Genomic DNA, 12,988 nt, shown 5'->3' with positions numbered 1-12,988 from the left:
ATGACTCACCCTGGCCAGTGAGCTGTGAGTGAAAGTGGCACGCGTCACTGCTGGTCTGGAACACTTAAATGCCGGTGCAGATCCTTCTGGGCCCCCTGCTGGGAAGCGCCTCTTGAGAATGAAAAGCAGGGGCCAACACCCCCGTCAGCCTGCAGTGGACACACAGAACAGGTGAGACGTACACCTGTGTTGTCACAAGCCAGGAATATTGTGAAGGTTTTTGTTACTGCAACACAGCTGAGTCTAGCCCCATGGATAAAAACCATTCAGTGAGAAAGGGACATACTTACAAACCTGACTTGTTTCTTAGAGATTCACAGGGCACATTATCTGTGAAGGGTCTGAGAAGGCCTGAAGAACAGAAGAGAAAACTTGTCTTCGCTGATTTACTTCAAGGTCTCCCAGATGTATAGACCAGCAATCCTTCCCACCCATGGGACATCCTTCCAGGGACAGCAGGATGACATGGAGAATCTTCCAGGGTGTTCTTACAGACTCAAGAAGCATCTCTGAAGACATCTCATCTCAGACATCCTCCCACAAATGCTGACAGGGGAGGAAGTGGGGAAGGATCTGGATACTCAGATCTGAGCAAGACAATCTGCTTATCAGCCTCGCTCGGCACCAGCTCCGTCTCCAGTGTGGAAAGTCATCTCATCTCTCCAAACCTCTGCCCTCTTCCTCTGCCTCCAGGCTGATGATGAGATGACTCTGCAACGCGCTTGGCACGGCAGAGGCGCTAAGTTGGTGGCTGCAGCTGTCCCCAGATGTGCCAACAGCTGTCTGAAGGGTGGACTGCGGCCATGCAGGGAGCACACAGCCAGGATGTGTTAAACCTGCCAGGGAGAGATAGCCAGATTGGAAAGCAGCCTGTCAGTCTGTAAGGGGATCAGCAACACAAGAGACCTCATGTATCGCCCCTGGGATACTCTGTATCTCCCCTGACATGGTGTCGAGTTCTGCCTGAGTCTCCCAGCTGAGCTTCCCACACCACTGCTGGAGCCCACCCTCTCCCTGCAGCCCAGCCACCAAGATCCTCTGCTGGGACTTGCGTTGGCAGGGACCCATGGAAATTGGTTCTGATCTTCCTGATTCCATTCTGACTGCTGTGGTCCTCGGGGCTCCAGTTTCCCTGTTGCAGCCGCTGCCATCTTCCCGTGGGATCCCCCGGAATCCCATTTCCACCTTTGCCAAGGCCCTCCCTCAGCAAGTTTTCAAGTTTAGACACCTGCTCCTGCGTCCCATTGGGGACTAAACAACTGACTCTGCAGAATGTTGCTGTTTTCTCTGGGCCTCCGATGACAGCAGTGGGGAGTGAGGGACTATGTCATTTGTGTCTTGAGCCGTGGACTCCTCCTTTCGGATGACGCCTTCGGTGGAGCCCCAAGACGTACAACACAGGCGAGAGCAGAGTGCCCCGCCCTCCATGCCCTCTCAGCTCACAAAGTGGGGTCACACCCACCTGAAGAGCCTCCCAGCTCATGAGTGGCCCAGACCTCGATGAGACACTCCCCTGCCGTCTCTCCCTGCTTCTCTCCGGGGAACCCACACCCTCTGCTCCATGGCGCCCCCTTCGTCCCACGGACCCACCTCCTGGCTCCTCTGCCTCTGTTTTAGGGGAGGGTTCCCCAGACGCTGCCTCTGCAGCTCAGGGATTTTAGGAGCTCACGATGGCGGCAGAGCCCCTCCCACACCGCATCCTTGCATCCTCGCCCCCCACCAGCAGGCTCTGCTGCGATTAGATGCTGGAGGCGGGGGCGCAGCAAGATCGTTTTTAGCTTAGCTGGGGATCCCTGTTTTATCACGGCGCCCCTGAGCTAAGACAGGGCTCGAGCTGTGCCCTGCCCCACACCTTCTCGGGGTAGGGACTGGGCTATCCTCACCGCAGGCCTCCGAAAACCCTGCTGGTACCAACCCCCTTCTGACCTGCTAGCTGAAGAGGGGAAGCGAGCTCCTTAGCTGCACATTGCATTACTATTCAACTCAAGTGCTCTGTCAGGGCTTCCACAAGGGAGCCGTCAGGCGCCCAGTCTATGGGTCTGCTTGTCCTTGCTTGAGATTTTAATCATCTCTGGAGGTGGCTTTTTTAAAAAAAAAAAGTTATAATAATAATGATGGTGGTGCGTGGGAACAAGAGCATTCCCTGCACAACCTGAGTCATGGCGCCCGGTGGGCTGGCCTGAGGGGTGCAGGGCGGCAAAATATACCCCCAAAATAGCCACAAGCTGGTAATAACAGACCTTGTGGGCCCGTTCTAATCTGCTCCCTACTTGTAGACCTGGAGAAGGACATGGCTGCCCACTCCAGTGCACTTGCCTGGGAAATCCCGTGGACAGAGGAGCTTCGTGGGCTACTGTCCATGGGGTCGCAGAGAGCTGGACATGACTGAGCAACTAAACAGCTACTTCTAGAATCATGCCAGCTTGGTCTTGCCCGGCTTCACATTCCTTCAGGAGCGAGGATGGATTCCGGGATTTCACACCAGTCCCTTTGGGGGAGCTCCCTGAGCTGCACACAGATCTTCTCCTGTTCCTTTGGAAATGGTTCACTCCCATCAGGTTATGAGATTGGCCAGGAGAGAGAATAACCATATTATACTTAATAGAATCTTCTGCATCAGAGAGAACTCTTTTGGGAGCAAGTGACAGAAAAGATTGGGTCTAAAGGGCCCAAGAAACAACCACTGCAGACGGTGTTTTAGGCCACAGAACACAAACATTTGAGAGAAAGCTTCAGGTCTGGTTGGATCCAGGTGGCTCTTAAAAATACTGGCAGAATAATATAAAAATATAAACATGTTTATTTACATAAACATAACAAGTCCCAGTATAAAATTATTGACATTCTCCTTTCCATCACTTGGTCCTGCTTTCCTTTGTGTTGACTGCATTCTCAGGCATTCTCCTGATGGTGCCAAGCTTCCATCCCACCCTCTTAACGGGAGAGTCTTCCTCTTTTTTAACCAGTCCCTACTGAAGTCCAGCATTGACTCTGTGGCCTCCCATTGGCCCAGCTTAGGTCACATGCCCATCCCTGAACCAATCGTTGTGGCCTGGAGGAGGAGATGCTCTGATTGGACAGGCTTGGATCACATGTCCAAGCAAGCAGCAAAAAGGAGGATAACCCCATTCAAGCCACAGTGGACTGAGAGGGGAGTAAGGGGTCCATATCCCAGAAGGGCAAAACCTTGATGGGTATTTATATACACTGATACTGCAGATGGAACCGCTCCACATCCAGTGCCCACGGTCACCTCCTTCATGGCTTCCAAATCCAGGGCTAGGCTGTATTTCAACCTCCACCCCAAAGGAGGGAAAGCTCTCTTTTTTAAGATGGTTGCCTTCATCAAGATAGGGGTAGAGATCTTGGCGATAATCAACTGAAATTCAAGGACTCATAGATTCCACGCTTACTCAGTTGAACCTCCACCTGAGGCTTCTTCCCTTTGCAGCCCAAAAGGTTGACCAGTTTCTGTGGCCAGGGAATTACACGTTTGCACTGTTGTGTCCACTAGACAGTGACCTCCTTCAAGGTGAGGATTTTGTTTTGTTTACTTCTTTAATCCCAGGACTAAAGGACAGTGCCTGGCAATATATATATTGTTGTATAAATCAATAAATTTCACAACTGATTGGTTCTGACTTAAACGAAAAATTCTCCTTATAAATGTATTTGTTGTTGTTTAGCCACTAAGTTGTGTCCAACGCTTGTACATTTAAACAAAATTTAGCTTTTGAGGATTTCTACCCTCTGATTAGGACCACTCAGAAAAACATCTTCAGGGGAATACATGTCAGACACTCGATGCTACCAAGAATCCATCACCTCCATTCAGTCTCTCCTCAGGCTGTTCAGTGTTGGGTCTTTTAACTCCTTCCATAGGGTTTGATTTGGAGTCTCTCTCCCCATGCTCTCTCTAGACCTAATCCCCCTGGCCATTCAGTTCAGTTCAGTTGCTCAGTCGTGTCCGACTCCTCGCGACCCCATGGACGGCAGCACGCCAGGCCTCCCTGTCCATCACCAACTCCTGGAGCTTGCTCAAACTCACGTCCATCGAGTCAGTGATGCGCTCCAACCATCTCATCCTCTGTCATCCCCTTCTCCTCCTGCCTTCAATCTTTCCCAGCATCAGGGTCTTTTCAAATGAGTCAGCTCTTCGAATCAGGTGACCAAAGTATTGGAGTTTCAGCTTCAGCATTAGTCCTTGGCCATATCTTGCTCAAAATGTGGTGTCTCTTCTCCAGGTGGGAGCGCTAGAGTATAGTCCAGCAAGATGATCACCTCCCACATTCTACATATTCTACCTCTATTAATATCGTCAATGCTGCATTATTGTTTCATTCTCTATGTCTTACTGGAAACTCACATGTACTTACTGTTTTCTAAATCCCTTGTGTTTTTCACATATGTGTGGATAACATTTCATGTGGCTCCTGATACTCATGTAGAAGCTGTTCAGTTCAGTTCAATCACTCAGTTGTGTCCGACTCTTTGTGACCCCATGGACTGCAGAACGCCAGGCCTCACTGTCCATAACCAACTCCCAGAGTTGACTCAAACTCATGTCTATTGAGTTGGTGATGCCATCCAACTATCTCATCCTCTGTTGTCCCCTTCTCTTCCCGCCTTCAATCTTTCCCAGCATCAGGGTCTTTTCAAAAGACTCAGTTCTTCGCATCAGTGGCCAAAGTATTGGAGTTTCAGCTTCAACATCAGTCCTTCCAATGAATATTCAGGACTGATCTCCTTTAGGATGGACTGGTTGAATCTCCTTGCTGTCCAAGGGACTCTCAAGAGTCTTCTCCAACACCACAGTTCAAAAGCATCAATTCTTCAGCACTCAGCTTTCTTTATAGTCCAACTCTCACATCCATACACGACCACTGGAAAAACCATAGCTTTGACTAGATGGACCTTTGTTGGCAAAGTAATATCTCTGCTTTTTAATATGCTATCTAGGTTGGCCATAGCTTTTCTTCCAAGGAATAAGTGTCTTTTTATTTCATGGCTGCAGTCACCGTCTGCAGTGATTTTGGAGCCCCCCAAAATAAAGTCTGTCACTGTTTCCATTGTTTCCCCATCTATTTGGCATGAAGTGATGGGACCGGATGCCATGATCTTAGTTTTCTGAATGCTGAACTTTAAGCCAACTTTTTCACTGTCCTCTTTCACTTTCATCAAGAAGCTCTTTAGTTCTTCTTCACTTTCTGCCATAAAGGTGGTGTCATCTGCATATCTGAGGTTATTGATATTTCTCCCAGCAATCTTGATTCCAGCTTGTGCTTCATCCAGCCCAGCGGTTCTCATGATGTACTCTGCATATAAGTTAAATAAGCAGGGTGACAATATACAGCCTTGATGTACTCCTTTTCCTATTTGGAACCAGTCTGTTGTTCCATGTCCAGTTCTAACTGTTGCTTTCTGACTTGCATACAGATTTCTCAGGAGACAGGTCAGGTGGTCTGGTATTCCCATCTCTTTCAGAATTTCCACAGTTTATTGTGATCCACACAGTCAAAGGCTTTGGCATAGTCAATAAAGCAGAAATAGATGTTTTTCTGGAACTCTCTTGCTTAATGTAGAAGCTGAGGATGGGGAAAATTAATCTTCTGGAGCACTTCTTCTGTCCCAAGTACTTCACTTGTAAATGCATTCAGCTATTGACTGCTAACAATATTATGAAGTAGGCACGTGTGTGTGCTAAGTTGCTTCGGTGGTGTCTGACTCTTTGCGACACTATGGACTGTAGCCCACCAGTCACCTCTGTCCATGGAATTCTCCAGGCAAGAATACTAGATAGAATGGGTTCCCATGCCCTCCTCCAGGGGATCTTCCAGACCCAGGGATCTAACACACATCTATTGCATTGCAGGCAGATTCTTTACCCAGAGCCATGAAGCCCATGAAGTAGGTATAATTGTCCCCAGTTAACAGATTTTGAACCTGGAGGCTCCGACAAGTTCCTCATTTGCAAAAGTCACACATCTGAAAAGGGGGCAGACTCAGGATTCAAACCCAGAATAGCCTGGCCCCCAAACCCAAGCTCTTCTGGCAACACCATGAGTTCCTCCTAAAGACAGGGGTCTGAATTGAAGGCATCTGAGCCAAAGCAGCCCAGGGAGGATCTCGCTGTGCATCGTGTAAGCTCTGGGTAAGCCTTGCCCAAACCCGTCTGTTCCATTGCGCCCTCTGTGCCTACCCTTCTAGATACTGCTTCCAGCATCCTGCAAGAACTTTCACACCTGGAAAGTTCTCTGTGTCCATCTGCCTGCCTGGCACAGCTGTATCTGCAGGGCACCATGGGCAGCAGATGGGGGTCAGCGAGTCCAGGGCTAACGAGCCATCTTGGAAAAGGTACACAGATGAGAAAAGGCCAGTGCAGTCCACCGCATGCCTACCTTCTATTCACCAGCTGTCAAGGGGGCTCACCAATTAAGTGGCTGTCTAGGGCTTTCAAAACCACTAATCAAACCTGCCAAAATTGTTAAAAAAGAGCTTTTTACAAAGTTTCTCTTCATTTATTTTTTAAGTGTGTTAAAAGGTTCATTAAAGATCTGCAAAGGATGAAGAAGCCCTTCTCCAGCTCCCCTCCTCCTTCCCTCAGTAATTAAGAAAGCAGCTTCCCCCCAACAGCAGCTTCTGTGCCTCCCGCATTGGCAGCGGAAGATGTGGACAGGAGTTCAGAAGCGTCTTGTTAGCGTGTCTGCCTTGCAAGAATCGCTTGCTAATGGGAGATGCTGGGAGTTAGTAATTTGGTAAAAATGTGCTGTTATTGTCGGCAGACGGCTTCTGCAGCTCCTCGCCCAGGCCCCGCCTGCTCCATCTCTTGTGCTAGGGACTCGGCTGGGAAACAATCAAAGAAGAGATGGCCCTCTGGGAGTCCGAGCGGAAGGTGTTCCCTTAAGGAACGCTCCCAAATAAGTGGCATTTGGGAAGATGCAGCTCACATCCCCCCCCCAGAGAGAACTGCCTTCCTGCTACCGTGAGAGCTGGGGCATCGTGGGAAGGGTGTGGGCCCCGGAGTCAGAAACACCTAATCTTGAGACCCCATCTCCGCCTCTGAGTTACGCGGGGCAGCCGGTTTCATCTTTCGACTCCAGTGTCCACACCTGCAGTGTGGCGATAACAGTCTCCTCCTTGCAGGACTGCCTCCCCTGCCCACTGCGCTCGTTACCATCACTGACGCTGACGGAGCACTGGCCAAGAGGGAGATGCTCCTGCCAAGGTTCCCCAAACACCCATTTCTCAGACAGGGAAATTGAGGCTCAGAGAGGTTGAGGGACTTGGCAGTGGCCACGCAGCTAGGAAGCGGAATGGAATCTGAAGCCTTCTACATGGTGCACATTCTTGTTTCAGATGCCAGGTGCCGTTGTACCTGTAACCACAGTGCGTGCAGAGGAGGCCCCGCACCTGCCTGAGGTTGCGGAAGGTGGGAACTGCCAGGCTCTGGGAACAGGGGGAGCAGAAGGGGCCATCACTGATTTTCGGGGGTGGTGGGTAAAGGGGGGTGGAGGGTGAGGGAGAAGGGGCGAGGAGGCTGGCTGGAAGCCCCACAGCACATCAGCCAACCCCTGCTCCTCCCACTTGGACCGGATCTCAGAGACGCTGATGAATAGACAGCCCCGGCCCTTACCTAGCGTCAAAATTCCCATTCTAATAGAATAGGAAAGCTGACACGGACTGAGCGGAAAGGTGCAAATAGCCCGCAAAGCCTGGTCCTCGTTTATTCACCAGATAGTCCTGAGCGCCTGCCATGAGCCCTGGGGGACGGCGGGGCGCTGTTTAAGGTCTCTGCCCAGAGTCCTCCCACGGCTCCTAGGGCGGCTCCTTCCTCATCACCATCCGACTGCCACCCAGACTCCCAGGACGCCCCCTCCTCGTCCTCCCCCGCAGGCTGCAGGCCACTGCCCGGAGTCGCACCCCCAGCCCCTTCTCCAGTGTTTCCACAAGAGCTTCTCCATGTCCTTCGGGTTTCAGATCCAGCGTGCTGCCTTAGAGACGCCCTCCCAGACGTCTCCCCACCACAGGGCCCTCCCCTTCCTTTGCAGTCTCTGTGCTTCCCTCCTTTCTGTCTGCTTAATACCTGTGAGCATCATTCACAGTTATTTCCTTATCTCTGTGCTTCCTCCACGTCTCAGAAACTCCTTGAGGAAAGGAACAGCGTCTGTCTTGTTTACCATCACATCTCCAGAGCCTGAAACCCAGTAGGTTCCAAAATGCACTGATTGTGGGAGCCACCCACAAGACAGTTTAACCTGCTGCTGGGGGCCTTCGAGGGGAATCACAGGCGGTGTTGGTGGCTGGTAGGAAGGAAACGCTGCTCCCCGTGGGCTGGGGAGCGATGCCTCAGGGGTAGGGATCCTGGAGCACAGACGGAGAAAGCGGAGCTGGTGAAAATGGATGCACACAATAGCCATGGTGTCTGGGCCCCAGGGCAGAGGGCCTGGCCCCACTCTCATGGCAACAGCGGCAGGACTGCAGAGGATCGTGGCCGTAACAGTTAGCCCTGACGCGGGCAAAGCTGGGAAAGCCCAGGGAAGCTGGCAGCTCCAAGGCTGGCCTGCCCACAAACCCAGATTCCAGTTTTTCGCCTGCTGTTAGAGGAGCTGTAACTGGGCCCCTTAGCCAGACACAGAGAGGGAAGTAAAAAAAAGGAGAAAGGAAAAAATCCCACACTGATTCCCTGGGAAACACATTTGAAAACAACATCTCACGGAACAAGGAACGCATGAGGGGCTCCAGGCAGTGCAGTAAGCGACCTCATTTCCTCCCCCGACACAAGGCCCTCCCACTGCCAGGCAAGGCTGAGCTGGCTGCGCTCAGGCCTCTGCAGGCGGGAGCTTCCGCCAGGCAAGATGTTTCTCCTGGGAAAGAGCACCAAAGCCCAGCCGGACCGGCAGGGGTCTGATGAGCAACTGTTCTCTCCTGTTTCAACTTCCCAGGTCAGTAGATGTTCCCTGATGAGCGCTGGGTTCCAGGCTCTGAGCCTCATGCTGAGAAGGCAGATGCAATAGACAGAGCCCTGCCCTTGAGAGGCTGGTAGTCAGGAAGGGGAGAGGAATACAGAAATCAGACGGTGGGATCAGTGCGGAGATGATGAGGGGGACAAACCAGGGCCATCAAGACGGACGGGCCCTGAGACCCCACCCCTGCTTTGGCTGAAGGGGGCTAAAGGTCAAGGGTCATGGGGATGGCATGGGGATGGCATGAAGGCAAAGGCACCACTTGCCTGGGAGCACCACCGCCCTGGGGGCACCACGGCCCTGGGGGCATCATGGCTCTGGGAGCAGTACAGCCCTGGGGCACCACCGCCCTGGGGGCACCACAGCCCTGGGAACATCATGGCTCTGGGGGCATAATGGCTCTGGGGGCACCATGGCTCTGGGGGCACCATGGCCCTGGGGGCACTACAGCCCTGGGATGACACCCAAGTCACCCAGCTCCTCCGAGGCCTGAGGCTGGATCCCTGTACCTTTTTGGCACCAGTGACTGGTTTCATGGAAGTCAATTTTTCTGCAGACCGGGAGGGGATGGTTTTGGGATGATCCAAGTGCACCGCATTTATTGTGCACTTTATTCCTGTTATTATCACATCAGCTCCACCTCAGACCACCAGACATTAGATCCCAGAGGTTGGGGACCCCTTCCATATGTGACAGAGGGTGAGCACAGAGGCTATCCAGGGCTCCCTGCCCCCAGAGGTGAGGCAGAGAAGAAGAAAAGGAATAACCCTGGAAGGTTCCGCCTGTGGTTGGCACAGGTTGTTAAACTGGGGTGTTACAGAGCGGTGATGGAGTGATGGCTATGAGTCGTGGTCAGGAATTTCCGGTGATGCGGTGATGCAGAGGAGCTCTTACAATGGCTGAAGCTCTGATACCCCAGGAAAGGAGGGAGGTGTTGGTGATGGTGGTAACAATGGCGATCACAGTAGTCTCTCACCCTCCTGCATCTCAGCTTCCTCATCTGTAGAATGGGAGTGATGCCTGCTCATCAGGTCTGCTATGAGGATTTTTAAAAGGAAGCTCAAGATCCAGAAAATGAGCATGGAGGGGGCAGATTTCAAGGTGGGAGGGATGTTTTACAGCTATGCTGACTGTGAGAGTCTAACTTGAGGAGCTGAGTTTCCAATGAAAGCTCGGCTATGGCCGATAATCCAAGTGGGATGCTGGGAAGGAGGGCGACTGGCCAGAACACGCAGCTGGTAATGAACACACAGCTCAAAAAGATCAACATAAAAAGGGCAGCCGCGCTCTCCTGCACCAGCCTGCTGGTGTTCTTATGATCTGCATCTCTATTTGAAATTGTCACGTTTATAGGCCATCTTGTTTTTGTCCATTTCCTCTAACTAGGTCTTAAGTGCCAGGAGGTCCGCTTCTGGGTTCCAGTGCTTAAAATGGTCTGGTCCAGAATGGGCATTCGGTCACTGCTTGTTGGACACATGAATGAAGCTGTGAACGATGCTGTTGTGTGAACCCAGCAGGGGCAGCCTTGTGATGAGGTCATTGAATTACTAGCTCATGACCTTCCACAGACTGAGTTGCTGACTTTTGGGGACACCTGATCCCACTGACACTAAAGCAAGTGTCGTTCCAAAGGAGGGGCCACCCTCACCTGCTTCCTCTGAGGTCCTTGACGCTGGGATGCTTCCTGCTATTACATCAGCACTATAATCTCCTCTCTCCTAGCCAGCAGGGCAAGACTAGTGACCCCATTTTCCAGCCCAGGAAACAGAGGTTTGGGAGGGCAAAGTTCCTCTCAAGTTCACAGAGTTGGGAACAGGCAGCGTCAGTTCCCAAGCCCAGGGCTCTGTCGCCAAGCCCAGAGCTCCTTCCAGAAGCCCCACTCACCTCCAAGGTCAGAGACATGGATTGGTTATGCTCACAGAGCAGTAGCTTCATTTCCAAGCTTTCTCTTCTGCCAAGTGTGATTTGCGTGTTGCACAAAGGGGTGCAAGTCCTCTTCCTCTCTGAGCCTCAGTTTTCCCACCTGTGCTGCGTGCATGAATGTCTACACTTTACCTGCTTTGTCCAAGGATAACCTCACCGTCGTAAAACCTGATTCAGTACCGTGCAAATAGCAGATACTCACCTATGGTTTGACTTGCCCCCCTTTCCTGTCTGGGCTGCTGTCCTCTCAGTCCCAAGGAGGAGAGGTTGCCAGGAAGCTGCTCTACAGATGAGGGTGTGGAGAGCAGACAGGTAGGCAGGGTAGAGAGAGGGATACAGGTGTTGGGGTGGCAGGGAGGGGAGCCCCAGGGCAAGGGCCGAGAGTAAAAGAAGTGAGCCTGGAAACCCAGAGCCGGGCAGGCAGGAGAAGGGCACATACTTTCCCTGTCATATAAATGATAAACAATAATAATAACATTGGTCCGTGTGTAATGAGAAAGTCTACAGGGACCAAATCACCTTGATAATGGGCCGCAGATGTCAGTGAGTCATTCGTTTCTTGAGGGGAGAGCTGAGGTTTGGATTCTCTCTCTTTAACACACACACACCCAGGATGTCTCTCCAGGCGGGGAGAAGGGATCGTGGCAGAGTGTGAAGCAGCAGGGGCTGGGAGCGCAGGAGAGGGTGCAGCGGTTGTTATTGTCGCTCATCGGCCGTGTTCGTTCTCATCTCACAGGCACATGCAGGTGTACACTTCCTGGCTCCCATGTAGCTGCTGGGGAAGTGACGTGGGTCCCCTCTGGGCAGGAGCCCTGAAGGCTGGTGCGAGACCCTTCAGAATTGCCTTCCCTCTGCGGCAGTGCTGGTGGAAATGTATGTCAACAGGAAACTGCATCAGGCGCGGTCCAGGAGTGAAGAGGAGGCAGCGTTTAGTCTGCGTTGCGGCGGGCACACAGCAGGAGGGGGAAACCACCCTCTGTCGGCGTGAGCCATCGAGGCTGAGGGTCCCTGCTACTGCGTCATTACCCATCCCACCCTGACCAACACAGGGCCCTGCTTTGGGACCAGAGCCTAAGAACATCAGCCCCAGTCCACAGGGTGCAGCTGTCCGGAATCATGGCCCCTCAAACATGGTTCCCCTGGCCAGATGGAAACTGTTGCCAAACCTCCAAGACAAGGAGATGGGTCTCTCAACCTTGAATCATCTGATGGTCTGGTCCCCTCATCACTTTGTTCTGCTGGTTGTACCATCGATCCAGAAGTTACAAGACCCTGTCCAGTTCAGGATATAAAATCTGATGGGATGTCCAGTATCATGGAGAGAAAAGGTGACCTATTGGCTGAATTTTACTTTTTCAATTACTTTTAAGGTCATGAGGTGTCAGAGCATTGTGGTTGGGGGCAAGAGCCTGCATAATGCATAAGTGGTAGTGATCACAAACTGTGTTCTCAGCCCATCCCCTTATTGCGAGGTGGGAAATTTTGGCTCCGTGTGCTCAAGGTCATGCCCACTATAATGTGTTGTTTTAAACTCTCCCTAAAGTTTCTCCCAGACAAGCGGTCTCAGAGAACCTGATTACTACCTACGTGTCATATTTTGGGAGGTCTAAGGGATGAAGGGAACTTTGAGAGAGAAAACCTCACACCTGGCTTTAAATCTTACAGGAAAGATAACGATGGACACTCTTCTGCTTCCCGTGTAATTATCTGGACGCTCAGCTGGGGTCTGACCCCCAGAGTTTCTCGCTGTACAGGAAGAGCTGGTGCCTGGGAATTCTTCCTTGTAAACCTCTCCACCTCTGGTCTTGTAAATAATCCACTCTCCGCCTCTCTTGCCGGGAGGTGCTGTTCTTCAGACCTTTAATCATGTCCGCACTGCGCTTCTGAGCCTTTCCAGTCGCCGCACCGCCCGGCATCTCTGCACAGATTGTGCTTTTACTGCTTGCCCTTCCCATATATTATACACTCACGTAGTCAGCCTAATAGCCCTCACAGCCTGGAAGCATAAATCACATTTAAAAATGGAGCAAAGTGGTTTAGCATCTTCAGCTGGAATAATAATAACAGGAGGTAACACTGATGGAGTGTGCCAGGAATTGTGC

At 51.7% G+C, this 12,988-nt stretch overlaps 1 long non-coding RNA gene across 1 annotated transcript; it reads left to right on the top strand.

The window, feature by feature from the left end:
* Window positions 1-238: 238 nt before the first annotated feature.
* LOC145542329 (uncharacterized) lies at window positions 239-12,750 on the top strand. Its single transcript, XR_014079783.1, has 6 exons — window positions 239-3,532; window positions 6,208-6,354; window positions 7,357-7,429; window positions 8,139-8,942; window positions 11,623-12,214; window positions 12,552-12,750. It is a non-coding gene; the product is annotated as an uncharacterized LOC145542329 (long non-coding RNA).
* The last annotated feature ends 238 nt before the right edge of the window (window positions 12,751-12,988 follow it).

Source organism: Giraffa tippelskirchi, chromosome 3 (assembly GCF_054371585.1).
Source record: "Giraffa tippelskirchi isolate mGirTip1 chromosome 3, T2T-mGirTip1v1.2.pri, whole genome shotgun sequence".
Taxonomy (NCBI): domain Eukaryota; kingdom Metazoa; phylum Chordata; class Mammalia; order Artiodactyla; family Giraffidae; genus Giraffa; species Giraffa tippelskirchi.
This window is presented reverse-complemented; position numbering and strand designations above follow the sequence as displayed.